Source organism: Aethalodelphis obliquidens, unplaced genomic scaffold, assembly GCF_003676395.1.
Source record: "Aethalodelphis obliquidens isolate GAN/ISIS:26980383/991018 unplaced genomic scaffold, ASM367639v1 scaffold35, whole genome shotgun sequence".
NCBI classification, from domain to species: Eukaryota; Metazoa; Chordata; class Mammalia; order Artiodactyla; family Delphinidae; genus Aethalodelphis; species Aethalodelphis obliquidens.
The window spans coordinates 13,010,197-13,027,042 of NW_020837979.1; the positions used below are offsets into that span (position 1 = coordinate 13,010,197).

Sequence of the window (16,846 nt, forward strand, 5' to 3'; positions counted from 1 at the left end):
GCTCTAGGCGCATGGGCTTCAGTAGGTGTGGCGCACGGGCTTCAGTAGTTGTGGCTCACGGGCTCTAGAGTGCAGGCTCAGTAGTTGTGTTGCATGGGCTTAATTGCTCCGCGGCAATGGGGGATCTTCCCAGACCAGGGCTCGAACCCGTGTCCCCTGCATTGGCAGGCGGATTCTTAACCACTGTGCCACCAGGGAAGCCCCTGTTTGTCTGTCTTGATACCAGTTCCATATTGTCTAGATTACTGTAGTTTTACAATGTCTTGAATTCAAGTAGTGGAAGTTCTTCAACTTTGTTCTCCTTTCACAGAGTTGTTTGTCTTTCTAGGTACTTTGTATTTCCATATGAATTTTATAATGAACTTGTCAATGTTTACAGAAAAAGCCTATTGGGATTTTGGTTGAGATTGCATTTAATATATAAATCAATTTGGGGACCGTTGGCATCTTAACAATATTGAGTCTTCCAACCCATGAACAAGGTGTGTCTCTTCCTTTATTTAGATCTTTTTAAATCTTTCTCAGCAATATTTTGTAATTTTCAGAATACAGCTGTTATACATCTCTTTTTCAGGTTAATCACTAAGTATTTCATATTCTTTATGCAAATATAAGTGGTCTTTTAAAAGTTTTTTGTTTCCAATTGTTCTTTGACCATGTATGGAAATAGAATTGAATTTTGTATATTGACTTTATATCCTACAACCTTGCTAAATTCACTTCTAATCAATGATCACTTCTAATACCTCTTTTGCAAACTCCGTTGGATTTCCTAAATGATCATGTCTGCAAATAACAATAGTTTTACTCTTTTCTTTTCAATCTGGATTCATTTTATTTCTTTTTCTTGCCTGATTTCATTGGCTGTACTTTCCAGTACCAAGTTGAATAACAGTGGTGAGAATGCACATCCTTGTCTGTTCCTGATCTTAGGGAGAAAGTATTCAGGCTTTCACCACTAAGTATGACAGCAGCTGTAGATTTTTTTTAGATGCCCTTTATCAGGTTGAAGAAATTCCTTCATGCTTTTGTAATTATTGATATAGTTAGGTTTAAGTCTATCATTCTGACACGTCTTTTCTAATTGCCCTATATGTACCTTGTTCTCCTTTTCTTCATTTTCTTTGTATTGAGGATTTTTTGATTCCTTTTTATATCTTGAGTTGGGTCTTGGCTATTACTTTTTCTGTTGTTCAATGGTTGATTTAATGTTTATAGTATATTTTCCTTGATGAATCACAGTCTACCTTGAAGTGATATTATGCCACTTCATGTATAGTATACAAACCTTAAAATAGTATACTTCTACTTCTTAGCTCCTGGCTTTTATGCTGCTGTTGTCATGTATTAGAGTTAATACGTGTATTAGAAACCCCACAATGCATTGTTCTTATGTTTTCTTAAACAGTTATCTTTTAAAGATGTTTAAATAAGAAAAAAGGGCAAATATTTACCCATATAGTTACCATTTCCAGTGTTTTTCATTCTTTTACATAGATTTATATTTCCACCTGATACATTTTTCCTTCTGTATGAAGGACTTCCTTTAACATTTATTTCAGTCTTGGTCTGCTGGTTATTAATCCTTTCATTTCCTATATATTTCAAAAAGTCTTTATATTGCCTGGGTTTTTTGTTTTCTGGGTTTTTTTTTTTTTTTTTGACTGTGTGGCATGTGGGATCTTAGTTCCCCAACCAGGGATTGAACCATTACGCCCTACATTGGAAGGTGAAGTCTTAACCACTGGACCACCAGGGAAGTCCCTAGGCTGACAGATTTCTTTTTCTTTTAGTATATTAAACACGCTACTCTCTGCCATCTAACTTGCATTGTTTCCAAAGAGAAATCTGATGCTTCTTTGTGTCTTTCTACATAACTTGTATCTTTTCTTTGGTTGCTTTTATCACTTTTTTTTGGTGAACTGATAATGATGTACTTTGGTGTAGTTTTTGTTATATTTCTTGTGTTTGAGATTTGTCAAGCTATTTGAATCTTTGAATTTATAATTTTCATCAAATATGAAAAAAAAAAGTTTGACCATTGCTTCTTCAAATATTTTGCAGATCCCCACCCTGTCTCCATTGAGGACTCCAATTACATTTATATTAGGCTACTTGAAGTTGCCCCAAAGATCACTGATTTTCTGTTCCTTTTTTCTTGAATTATTTTTTAAATCTATGCTTCAGTTTGGATAGTTTCTATTGCTATGCCTTGATGTTCACTAATCTTCTTTATGTCAATTTATAATCTGCCATTAATGACATCCAGTGTATTTTTCACCTTAGGTACTATAGTACTCATCTCTACATATTCAATTAGGTATTTTTTTAATATATTTTATGTTTCTACTTAAGTTTTTGAACATATGGAACACAGTTATAATAACTCTTTTTTTTAACATCTTTATTGGAGTATAATTGCTTTACAATGGTATGTTCGTTTCTGCTTTATAACAAAGTGAATCAGCTATACATATACATATATCCCCATATCTCCTGTAATAACTCTTTTAATGTCATTGACTGCTAATCTAACAGCTGTGTAAGTTCTAGTTTAGTTTTGTTTTATTGATTCAATCCTCATCAAGGGCCATATTTTCCTGCTTCTTTGTATGTCTAGTAATCCTTGACTGGATGCCAAACATTGTGAATTTTGCCTTGTTGGGAGGTGGCTACTTTTATTCCTGTGAATATTCTTGAACTTTGTTCTGAAATGCACTTAAGATAATTGGAGACACTTTGATCCTTTCAGGTCTTTCTTTTACAATTGTTAGGTGAGACCAGGGCCATGTTTAGTCAAAGGTTAGTTATTTTTTACTACTGAGGTAAGATCCTTTTGAGTACTCTACCCAACGTGCCATAAATTATGAGACTATTCAGTTTGGCTAATGGGAACAGGTCCTATTCCCGGCCCTCTGTGAGTTTCTCTAATCCTTTTGGATTGTTAATTCCCAAGCCTTGAGTAATTTCCTTATACATATGCACTGATTAGCACTCTGCTCAATACTCAAGAGGGACATTCTAAAGATCTTCAGGGTTCTCTTTTTCTATCTCTCTGGTACTCTGTCCTGTGATGTATAGCCATCTTGGTCTCTCCAGACTCTCAGCTTCATTTCCTCCATTCAGGGAGTCCAGTGAATCCCCTTTCTATGCTCTAGACTGGAAACTCTCTAAAGGTAAAAAGCCGGGACAATTACAGGGCCTAACTCATTTGTTTCTTATCTCTCAGGAATCACCTTCTTTCATTGCCAGTGTGCAATATTGAAAATTATTGTTTCAAATATTTTGTCTGGTTCTGCTGTTGTTGCTTCAGGTGGGAGGGTAAATCCATTTCCCATTACTCCATGTTGGCCAAAAGCTCAAGTCCATTAGTCTTTTATAAGAACTATACAATAATCTTAAATAAGCTTAAATTCTACAGAGAATTATGTGTGTGTGTGTATATATATATATAAAATTTTATACATATACCAAATTATGTGAGTAAATGACAAAAAATTTGTTAAAAGTAAATATTCTTTTCAGAAAGTCCAGAAATAATAATGGCATATTTTTAAACAATGGAAATCCTAGATAAAACATTTTAAAATCACTGGAATAGAGCCAAAACCAATATGTTTCCTTCAGATGCTTACACTGACAAAAAGAGAGAAAAGAGAAACCCAATTAGTCAAATTATATTTTAGAAAAATCAAAAAGGAAACTAGGAAAGGTATAGTAATAAATTTAAAAGTAGAAATATAGTATTGGAAAATGATAACTTAGTATGAAAGATAAATAAAACTTAAAATTAGCTCTTTGAAGAATAAAATACAGGTAAACTATCAGCCCAACTAATTTTTTTAGAGCACAGAAAGTACACAAATTAAGAATGCCCAAAATGAGGATGAAGATATTGCAACCAATAAATACACCTATAGGGAAATGATGTAAGCCAAAATGCAGTAGTCTCCCCTTAATTTCTGTTTTGCTTTCCCCAGTTTTCAGTGACCAGCAATCAACCACAGTTTGAAAATACCTACAATAAGATATTTTGAGAAAGAGAGAGACCATATTCATATAACTTTTATGACAGTGTATTGTTCTATTATATTAGTAATATTGTTGTTAATCTCTGAGGTTGCCCAATTTATAAGTTAAACTTTATCATATGTATGGATAGGAAAGAATGTAGTATACATAGGGTTTGGTACTATCCGAGATTTCAGGCATCCACTGGGGTTCTTGGAATGTATCCCCCTTGGATAAGGGGGGACTACTGTATTACTTACTAGTTATCATTGGGAGCTGGGGTTACATATAACTTTTATTTATCTCTTTCTCTGTTGTGTGTATGTGTGTGTTTTACATTTTCTGCAAAGAACATATGATACTTTGTAATAAAAAAGGTATTTGGAAAAAAAGTTTATGCAACAAGATTTAGAAAACTTAAAGGAAGTAAGAAGGAAAGAAAGAAAAACATTTATCCAGTTGATTTACAGAAGGAAAAATTGGAGTGGCCAAGAAAAGATTAAAGAGATGTTCACCTTTACTAGTAATCAGAGAAGCACAAAATAAAACAATGTGAGAACATTCCACATCTTTGAGTTTGCATAAGTTAGTAAGTCTGATAATGCCACGTGCTGGCAAGGATGTAAGACCCAGGAGCTCTTATATTCTGCTAGCAATAGTGTAAACTTATAATGTTGCACTTTGGTTCTCTGGGAAACAGGCTCTGAGACAGAGATCTGTGTACGGAAGATATTGGAGAGTGTGCTTGGGAGCAATACCTGTAAGGAGGGAGAGGAGTAACATTCAGCAAAAAGAGAAGTTGAGCACTCCTTACTCCTCTTCCCCAAGACCCTGGCAACCATGAATAGGCTTTCTATCTTTATGAATTTTATTTCATATGAATGTAATCATATGACATATGTCCTTTTGTGAATGGCTTCTTTTACTCAGTATGTTTTGAACAACTCTGTGCCCACAAATTTGATAACTTGAATGAAATGGACCAATTTCTTGAAATACACAATCTACCAAAACTCACAGAAGGAGGAATAGGCAATATGAGTAGGCCTAAATCTATTAAAAAAATCCAATCAATAATTAATGAACTTTCAAAACAGAATGCACCAGGTCTAGATTGTTTCCCTGGTGAATTTTACCAAATATCTAAGGAAGAAATTATACCAATTCTCTATAATCTCTTCCAGAAAATAGAAATAGAGGGAATACTTCCTAACTCATTCTGTGAGGCCAGCATTACCCTAACCAATTACCAAAACCAGAGAAATATATTACAAGAAGGAAAAAAAAAAAACTACACGGTGATATCTCTCATGAATAATGGTGCAAAAATTCTCAATAAAATGTTAACAAGTAGAATGCAAGACTGTATTTTTAAAATGTATACACTATGGCCAAGTGGGATTTATTACTCCAGGTTTGCAGAGCTTGCTCAATATTTGAAGATCAGTCAATATAATCTACCACATCAGCACACTAAAGAAGAAACATCATATGATCAAATGCAGAAAGAACACTCAACAAAATCCAACACCCATTTATAATAAAAACTCAGCAAACTAGGAATAGAGAGGAACTTCCTAAGCTTGATGAAGAATATGTATAATAAACCTGTAGCTAACATCATACTTACTGGTGGAAAGCTAGACTCTTTCCCTCTAAGATCAGGAACTAAGCAACGATGTCTCCTCTCACCACTCCTATTCAAATTGTACTAAAAGTCCTTGTTAAAGCAATAAGGCAAGAAGAGTAAAGAAAAAGCATACAGGCCAAGAAGGAAGAAATAAAACTTTGTTCGTGCAGATGACATGACTATCTATGCAGAAAATCTCAAAGAATTGACACGGTAGCAACAACAACAACAAAATCCAAAATCCCTGGAATTAATAAGAGATTATAGCAAAGTTGCCAAACATAAGGTTAACATACAAAAGTCAGTTGCTTTGCACAGCAAAGGAAACCATTAACAAAACAAAAAAAAAATCACCTATAGATAGGGATTGCAAACGATGTGACTGACAAAGGATTAATATCCAAAGGGTTAATATCCAAAATATACAAACAGCTCATACAACTCAATATTGCAAAAACAAACAAGTTAATTAAAAAATGGGCAGAAGACCTAAATAGGCATTTCTCCAAAGAAAACATACAGATGGCCAAAAAGCACTTGAATATCGCTTTCAATATCGCTAATTATTTAAGAAATGAAAATCAAAAGCACAATGTGGTATCACCTCACACTGGTCAGAATGGCTTTCATCAAATAGTGTATAAATAATAAATGCTGGAGAGGGTGTGGAGTAAAGGGAGCCCTCCTACATTGTTAGTGGGAATGTAAATTGGTGCAGCCACTATGGAAAACAGTATGGAAGTTCCTTAAGAAACCAAAAGTAGAGTTACCGTATGATCCAGCAATCCCACTCCTGAGTATATTTCCAGAAAAACATAAAACAAAAACTGTAATTCAAAAAGATACTTGCACCCCAATGTTCATAGCAGCACTATTTACAATAGCCAAGACATGGAAGCACCCTAAATGTCCATCAACAGATGAATGGATAAAGAAGATGTGGTATGTATATGTGTGTATATATATATTTATATATATATACACATGTACATACATATATATTTATATACATATGTGTGTGTATATATATGTATATATATATATATACAATGGAATATTACTCAGCCATAAAAAGAATGAAATATTGCCATTTGCAGCAACATAGATGGACCTAGAGAATATTATATTTAGTGAAGTAAGTCAGACAGAAAGATAAATACTATATGATATTACTTATATGCTGAATCTAAAAAGTGATACAAATGAATCTATATGCAAAACAGAAACAGACTCAGAGACATAGAAAACAGACTTATGGTTACCAAAATGGAGAGGAAGGGAGGGAGGGACAAATTAGGAGTATGGAATTAACATACAAACTACTATACATAAAACAGATAAGCAATAAGGATTTACTGTATAACACAGGGAATTATATTCAATATCTTGCAATAACCTGCGATGGAATAGAATCTGAAAAAATATATGTAACTGAATCACTTTGCTGTACACCTGAAACTAACACAATATTGTAAATCAGCTACACTTCCAAAAAACAGTCAATTGCTTTGGTATGTGCCAGCAATAACCAATTGGAATTTTAAAATTTAAAAATTACACCATTTACATTAGCACCCTCCCCCCTCAGAAGGACATACTTAGGTATAAATCTAACAGAATATGAACAGAGCTATTTAAAGAAAACTACAAAACTCTTATAAAAGAATTGTGGAAAGGAGATCAATATTATTAAGATGTCAGTTTTTCATACTTGAGATCAATGCAATCACAATCAAAATCCCAAATTATTTTACGGATGTTGACAGACAGATTCTAATGTTTAGAGAGACAAAAGACTCAGAATAGCCAACACAATATTGAAAAGAAGAACAGGGAGTTCCCTGGTGGTCCAGTGGTTAGGATTTGGCACTTTCACTGCAGAGGCCTGGGTTCAACCCCTGGTTGGGGAACTAAGATCCTGCAAGCTGCATGTGGCCAAAAAAAAAAAAGAACAAAGTTGGAAAACTGACACTACAAAACTTTAAGACTTATGGTAAAGCTACAGTAATCAAGACAGTATGATATTTGGCAGAAGAAGAGATAAATAGGTCAATGTAAAGAAATAGAGAGCCCAGAAATAGAATCACACAATATAGTCAACTGATCTTTGACAAAGGAGCAAAGACAATTCAATGGAAAAAGGATAGTCTTTTCAACAAATAATGCTGGAACAACTGGACATCCACATGGAAAAAAAAGAATCTGGGCATATACCTTACGTCTTTCACAAAAATTAACTCAAAAAGGATCCTAAGTCTAAAGGTAAAATGCAAACTATAAAACTTCTAGAAGATAACAGAAGAAAAAATCAGCACAATCCATGAAAGAAAAAACTGTAAAGTTGAACTTCAAAAAAATTAAAAACTTCTGGTCAGAGAAAGACACTAAGTGAATGAAAAGACAAGTCAAAAAGACTAGGGGAAAATATTTGCAAGACACATACTTGATAAATGACACGTATCCAAAATATACAAAGAACTCTTAAAACTCAACAATAAGAAGACAACCCAATTGTAAAATGGGCAAAAGATCGAGCAGAGGGCTTCCCTGGTGGCACAGTGGTTGGGAATCCACCTGCCAACGTGGGAGACACGGGTTCGAGCCCTGGTCTGGGAGGATCCCACAGGCTGCGGAGCGGCTGGGCCCCCGTGCTGCAGCTGCTGAGCCTGCGCTCTGGAGCCCGCGAACCACAACTACTAAGCCCACGTGCCGCAACTGCTGGGGCCTGCACGCCTGGAGCCTGTGCTCTGCAACAAGAGAGGCCACTGCTGTGAGAGGCCTGTGCACTGCGGCGAAGGGTGGCCCCCGCTCGGTGCAACTGGGGGGGCCTGTGTGCAGCAGTGGGGACCCAACACAGCCAAAAAATATAATAAAAAATTTTAAAAAAGATCGAGCAGACACATCACCAAAAAGACATACAGATATCAAATAAGCATATGAAAATATGCTCACCATTATATGTCATAAGGAAATTGCAAATTAAAACCAATGAGATGCCACTACACACCCATTAGATTGGCTAAAATCAAAACATTGACAACACCAAATGCTGACGAAGTTGTAGAACAACAGGAACGCATTGGGGGTGGGAGTACAAAATGGTACAGTCACTTTGTAGAGTTTTTGTTTTGCTTTGGTTTTGTTTGCTTTTTCCTAGTAAAAAAATGTATTTACTTAGAAGCATTCAGAATGTCAACAAAAGAGCTGCAACTTTGTTTCTTTCTTTTGCAATTACCGAGTGGTATTCAGTTAACAGAACAATTATTTCATATAAGCTGCATCAGAGACAACTGAAGATGAAAAACTACCATCCCCATATATAACTAATTTGTGCTGTGCACCAACAAGAACCTGCTCTAAATTTCCTTGCCAATTTACAACCCCCATACCGTACCAGGCAAGGTGAGTGGCTGTGGAAAGTACCACCAGGACACAGCTATCTAAATACACATTCAGTAGTGTGTTAACTGTACAAAAAAAGGCACTGTACAGTTCAAAAACAAATCATACACAGCCTTACCTTTCAATTTTTTTCTTTAAAAGGGGTGAGTTTTGTACAGGGGGGTTAAATACTTCATGGACAAGAAAAAAAAACTGCACTAGAACCAACTTATTCATCATCTTCTTCTTCCTCTTCATCCTCATCTTCCTCTTCTTCCTTCTTTTTCTTTCTTTTTTCAGCCTTGACAATTCCCTTTGTTGCTGCATCAGGCTTCCCTTTAGCTCCTTATGCAGCAATATACTTTCTGTACTCTTCCTTCAGCTTAGGAAACTTCTCATAAAGCTGCTTTTCATCTGCAGCAGTGTTACTCCACATCTCTCCCAGTTTTTTTGCAACATCACCAATGGATAGGCCAGGATGTTCTCCTTTGATTTTTGGACGATACTCAGGACAAAACAAGAAAAAGGCTGAAGGAGACCTCTTAGGTGCATTGGGATCCTTGAACTTCTTTTGTGTTTCCCTTTAGGAGGGATAGAAGTTTTCATTTTTCTTTCCTAACAGGCCTTGTCTGCCTTTACCATGTCATTGAATTTTCCTTTCTCTTTAGCAGACATGGTCTTCCACCTCTCTGAGCACTTGTTAGAAAACTCTGAGAAGTTAACTAAAACATCTGAGTGCTTCTTCTTGTGCTCCTCCTAGCAAGTTTTCCAAAGAATGCATATGATGACATTTGGCCTCTCGGCTTCTTAGGATCTCCTTTGCCCATGTTTAAGTATTTTTCCTCAGTGAGGCACAGAGTTGCCCAGTTCCTGTCCGGCTCTCACTTGCCCAGGCACTGTCTCTATGGAGCTCAATGACTGTATAGCCACTCTGGAAGACAGTTCAGCAGTTTCTTACAAAACAAAACATACTCTTACCATACAATCCAGCAGTTGCACTCCTTGATATTTACCTAATGAGTTAAAAACAAATTCACATCAAAACTTGTGCACGTGTTTATAGCAAGCTTATTCATACCTGCAAACACTTGGAAGTAACCCAGATGTCCTTCAATAGGTATATATATAAACAAACTGTGGTATATTTATACAATAGAGTATTTTTCATCATAAAAAGTAATGAGCTATGAAGCCATGAAAAGACATGGAGTAACCTTAAATGCATATTTCTAAGTGGAAGAAGCCAGTCTGAAAAGCCTGCATACTGTATGATCCCAACTATACAACATTCTAGAAAAGGAAGAATAGAGACAGTAAAAAATCAGGATTCTCGGGAAAAGAGGGAAGGACGAACAGGAGAAGCACAGAGAATCGTCAGGACGGTGAAACTACTCTGTATGATACTGTAATGGATACATTTCATTATACATTTTTCAAAACACATAGAATCATACAACACAAAGAATGAACCCTAATGTAAACTATGGCCTTAGTTAATAATAATGTATCAATATTCATGTATCAATTGTTAACAAATGCATCACACTAATGCAAGATGTTAGTAATAAAACTGGGGAGGAGGGGGTTGGATAAAGAAGATATATGTTTCTCTAAACCTAAAACTGTTCTAAAAATAAAGTCTATCAATTTTTTTTATAACTCTATCTCTATAGTTAATTTAAAAAAGGTAAAAACTTTTCAACAGGATTTTCTAACCTATTTAAAAGTTTCTAAAGCACTCTAGTGGGTTTTGAACACATTTATTTAAAATGTAAATGTAGCATATTCCGATTAGCTTGCAGGAACAATTGATTGTCATTAGGGAAGATGAAAATTGACTAGCCAAATGTCAACATAGATTTTTCCATAATTGTTGGATGAGATTGAAATATAAATCACTTGGAATTGATTATTTTTGTGAGGTGTCTTTTAGAGCTATTTTAGATATTAAAACAAAACTTTAAATCCCTACAAACAAAATGTCAAATCCAGATTTTAGCTAACATTTATTGTTACTGTGTACTAGACACAGCTCTGAGCACTTTACATGTATTAATGATGTATAGTATTCCAATAAAAATCCAACAGGTAGTTACCACTATTCATCCTATCATCCTGTTTTACAGATGAAGAAACAAGAAAGAGAGAAAGAGAAAGAGAAAGAGAGAGAGAGAGAGAGAGAGAAAGAAAAAAGAAAGAGAAAGAAAGAAAGAAAGAAAGAAAGAAAGAAAGAAAGAAAGAAAGAAAGAAAGAAAGAAAGAAAGAAAGAAAGAAAGAAAGAAAGAAAGAAAGAAAAAGAAAGAAAGAAAGAGAAAGGAAGGAAGGAAGGAAGAAAGAAAGGAAGGAAGAAAAAGGGGAGGGAGGGAAGGAAGGAAGGGAAAAAGAAAAAGGGAAAAACGGTTAGGTAACATCATCAAGGTCATACAGACTTTAAGTGGACTAGCTGAGATTTGAACCCCAACAGTCTGTCTCTAAAACTTATATAAATTATTTAAAATATAAATAGATTAAGTATTCCAATTAAAAGGCAGAGGCTATCAGATTGGATTTAAAAATCAAGATCTAATTAAATGCTGTTTACAACATACGTACTTCACATGTAAATACACACATAGGTTGAAAGTAAAAGGATGGATAAAATACACCATGCAAACATTAATCATAATAAACCTGAAATGGCAATGTTAGTATCAGACAAAATAGACACAAAACAAAGAGTATGAATAGAAAATTAAAAGGGACATTTTCATGATAAAAGGGTCAATTCATCAATAAGACATGAACATTATAATATGTACTCACCTAATAAAAAAGTTTCAAAATACACTAAGCAAAAACTGCAGAACTAAATGAAGACATAGACAAATCCACAATCATGTTTGAAGAGTTTAATATCTTTCAGTAGTTGATAGAACAAGCAGACAAAAAGTCAGTAAAGACACAAGAGTTCAACAATACTGTTAAGTGACTTGATCTAATTGACATTAGTAAAACATTACCTAGCGAAACATAGGATACACACTCTTTTCGTGTGGAAATCATCATAAAGAAAATCTTGCACATGTTCATTTTTTGTAATAATGAAACACTTGAAACAAAACTAGAGAATTCATAAATAGTAGCATTTTATACAAAGAAAAATCATACAGCAGCTAAATAATCAGAGCTAATTTCATTCATATGGATCAAGATGGATAGATCTAAAACATCTAATAATGAGTAAAAGAAGCAAGTTGCAGAATGATAAGTACAGTATGATAACAATTTATTAAAAGCCTTAAAACATACAAAACAATGTTGTATTTTAGTTATGGATACGACATACTTAATGAAAATTCATTAGCTGTTTGGGAATGACATATTGCCACTTCAGGACAGTGGTTACCTCAAAGAAAAAGGGGAGGGAAATGAGATCAGGCATTCAAATGTATTAGTAATATATTTTTTTAAGAAAAAAGGAACTAATTAAAACTACTTTTGCCATTACTTAAAATACTGAAAAACTAGATATTATCAGAGTGATCGACCGTAAGAGAATCCAACATTCCACCTACACCTATGTTGCTGAAAGCCTCTGGGGCAAAGCACACAACCAAGCAAGATGGTGTCCTCTCAGATTGATGATTGACTGTTTTGGGGGAGAGAGTCTTAGTGCCCTTCCTTCAGTCTCAAAGGATGAGATGGCTCTCTTCCTATCCAATCCGTCTATGTCTACCTATAATCTCCATCTCCCAGTCCCAACTCCAGGATCCTACTGCATCAGTTACTGCCTCCCTCTCATGCTTGTTCAATCTCTTGCTCTTGATAGCCTATGAACATGCTCAGACCTCTGGCAATTAAAAAAGAAAACTGACCTTGGCCTTGATAATGTCATCTTTCTTTTTACCTGCAACTGAATTTTTCAAGAGGAAAGTCTAATTACTGCCATCCATTTTCTCAACTTGCAGCAATCTGGCACCCACTCCTATCATTCCTTTGAAACGGCTGTGGCAAGCTCACCAATGATCTAGTTTCCAAATCCAGAGGTTATTATGCAGTCCTTATCTCACCTACCTCTCTGAGACACTCTCTTTCTGAAATTTTTAAGCCCTGGACTGTAAGAGCCACAGCTTTCCCATTTACCTTGGTCCTCTCTTCTTCAGGCTTCTTCTTTGGCTTCTCATTGCCCACCCCTCCACCTCAATGACTATTCTAACTAACCTTATCTACCTTATCTCTTCTTCTACCTATGTGCTGGTGATCTCCCAAATCTCCGCCTCTACCAGGACCACTTCCAGACTTCTAGACTTACGTGTCCAATTGACAAATAGTCCTCTCCACCTGGACATTCCACAAATTTCTCAAATTCAACAAATACAAAATAAACTCATTATCTTTCCTATGGTTCTATCTCCTCCCGCTTCCCATCTGCATTCCTTGTCTTAGTCAATGCATCTACTGCCACCCTAGTTACCCAGCAGTTAGATCTTCCTAATTCCTCATCCCTCAAATATCAACACACACTAAGTTTTGTTGTTCCTGTGTTAGTTCAGGCCCAGCTCATTTCTCACCTGTGCTATTGCCATAGTCTTCTGCCTAGAAATCTACCTTCAGGGTTTTCCTCAAACCATCCGTTCTCCTCCCTACTGCCAAAGTCATTTTTCTAAAATGCAAGTTTGATAAGTTCCCTCTCTTGCTTCAAATCCCTCAGTGACTTCCCTCTGTCCATGCCACAAAGTTCAAGTTCCTCAGCATGTCTTACAAGGTACTTCATAATCTAGCCCCTGCTCACTCATTCAGACTCATCTCTAGTCCCTACTCTGTTATACTCCAATAGTAATTGAAGAAATTAGTATTGAAACACTTCTAAAGTATCAACACACAACTATTGAACTATTAAAATAAGTGAAAAAAGTTTAAAAAACTTTATTTAATAGCACCAAACTGAAATTACTGAAATGTCCACCAAAGGAAGAATGGATAAGGAAATTGTGGCATCCTCAAGGGATAATATTACCAATAAAAAAGAATGAGCCACTGCCATACACAACAAGAACATGGATGAATTTCACAGACATAATAATGAGCAAAAGAAGGCAGACATAGGAGAATACAATCTGCATGGTTCTGTTTATATAAAGTGCAAAAGTAGATGGAAAGAGTGATGGAAACCAGAATAGTGGTTACTTCTGGCAGTGGTATTGACTGGAAAGGAGCACAAGAGAAATAGCTGGGGAGCCAGAAACATTCCAATTCTTCATCTGGGGGGGACTACATGGATTCTATCTCTGTCTATCTACCTCCCTCCCTCTCTCTCTCTCTCTCTCTCTCTCTGTAAATATTAATCAAGACATATAGTTAAGATTTGCATACTTTGCTGTATATATGTTACATCTTCATTTAAAAATTGCTGGGAATTCCCTGGCAGTCCACTGATTAGGACTCAGCGCTTTCACTGCCATGGCCCAGGTTCAATCCCTGGTTGGGGAACTAAGATTCCACAAGCCACGCAACACAGCCAAAAAATTAAAAATAAACAAAAATTGCTTAATTTTTAGAAAGTTTGATAACTGGGTATGGAGAGACAGATATATTGCTGGCTGCACTGTAAATTGATAACAATCTTTTGGAAAGCAGTCAGGCAGTATGTAATGAGAATTAATACTTGACATCATTTCACCCACCAATTCCACTTTTGGTAAAAAAAATTTCCTAAGAAAATAACAGGGAAAAAAATTAGAGAGCACTTGTAAAAACATGTTTAGAACAGTATTATCCACAAAAATGGAAAGTACAAACCAAATGTCCAATTACTGGGAAAAGTTTAAGTAAACTGTGGTAAAGGAATACAATAGAATTGCATATAACCATTTTAAATTGTCTTGCAACTTGGTCAAATACATAAAAAATTGTATCAAAATAATAATTCCAAAATTAGAATGCAAATATAATATATCAGTTATCTATTATGCCCTACAAACTACCTATAATTTAGTGGCTTTTTTTTTTTTTCCTTTTGGCCACACCATGCAGCTCGTGGGATCTTAGTTCCCCAGCCAGGGATTGAACCCACTCCCTCAACAAGTGAAAGTGCAGTCCTAACCACTGGACTGCCAGGGAATTCCCTAAAATTTAGTGGTGTAAAACAGCCATTTTATTTGCTCACACTTCTGTGGGTTAGCAATTTGGTCTGAATTTAGCTGCATGGTGTTTTAGCTGGCCTGACCTGGGGTCACTCTTGTGATTGCAGTCATCTGGCAGCTCGACTGGGGCTGGATGGTCTTAGACGGCTTCATTCACCTGGCTGGAGTTTGGTGCTGGCCGAAAGGTAGGCCTTTCTCTCTACATACTCTCTCATAGCAAGGAGACTAGGTCAACCTTCTTCACAGGATGGTGGCAGCATTGCAAGGGGGCAAGAGCAGAAACTGCAATCTCTTGATCAAAGCCAGTCACAAGCCAGCAGAAATTCAAGAGGGGAGGCAATAGACTATACCTTGATGAGAAGAACATCTAGGTCACGTTGCAAAGGGTGTTATGAGAAGGGATGGTGGAGTATGTGGTCATTAAACAACTTACACACCAATGATTCACAGCCAATCCCACAAGGAACATATTGGTCATGTGTAGTACACTAATAAGGATTGAAGAAAGATCCAAAAAGCGGTAGCAAGTTGTTTTATACATATGATTTCTTTTCTGTAAAATTGTTTGCAATTTGTTTTTAAAACTAAGAAAAGAAATTTACATACCAAAATATATTCATTTGACCACATTAAAAGAGAACACAGGCGACTGTTTTGTGCACAAGCAGTGCTCATAAAAGGTATCAGATAAGTAACTCCAGCGTTTCAGATTCTATATTTAATGACAGAGCAGATATGGCAGGGACCGAATCAGTTTTCCAGGAAGCTTCAAACAAAGATTTTCTGAAAGATTCCCCACAGTTTGTGATAGAAGAAAATGCTACCTACCTGCTTATGAGCAAAGTTTTTATTTCACCTAGAACTTCTTAGTAGCACTGGCCTACACTACCAAAACAGGTTCCCCACTCATTATTTCAGATTTCTTCCACTCACTGAACATGTGTCCTCACATTCTTATTTCTAAAAACTTTGTACTTTACATCCATACTCATTTGCTACCCATTATTGTATTTATTTTACCATTTTGTCCTGATTTCTTCTTGCTTAGATGCCTAAGATTTCTCCTAGATATAAGGACGTACAGCCCCTAAAACTTAGTGTGACTAAACTGAACTCGTGTCCCGCCAAACCTGCTGCTCTTTCTGCCCCCCTGGGTTAGTGGCATCTTCATCATTTTAGGCACATCCAGGCTCAAAACTCTGGAGTCACCTCCATTCCCTCCCTCTCCCTCTTCAGCTAGCATCCTGTTGGCTTCCTCAGCCAGCTGAGTTGACCTTTGAAAAGCCTCTTCTGACTGCTTCCATTCTAATCCTCAAGGAACCCCAATTCAGGACCTTATCAACTCTTGCCTAATTACAGCTGCCTCTATCTCTTCATGATTTTTTTTCCATGCCTCATGCTGACACCTGCATTATCTTTATAAAATAGACCAGTCCAGGTACGCTGATCAGGAAATTCAAGTACCACTTGTCTTCTAGGTTATGGACAGAAGGGGATATTTACCTCCTTCCCTGCCCTTAACAGCTGAGGTTTTGTGACATAAAAGATTGGACACCAAGCTTGAACTCTTGGAGAGTCAGGAGGGGAGTCTGAGGGTTGAAGATGAGGTACGTCTAAGGTTATGGGGTAATGCTTTGTGGATCAAAATGTCATCTACAGACCAACAGAACCAGTAGCAGGTGCGAGTTTGCAAAAATGCAGA

General features: G+C 36.2%; 1 pseudogene; it reads right to left on the minus strand.

The window, feature by feature from the left end:
- Positions 1 to 9,176: 9,176 nt before the first annotated feature.
- Positions 9,177 to 10,147, minus strand: LOC113632155 (high mobility group protein B1 pseudogene; annotated as a pseudogene).
- Between the last annotated feature and the right edge of the window lie 6,699 nt (positions 10,148 to 16,846).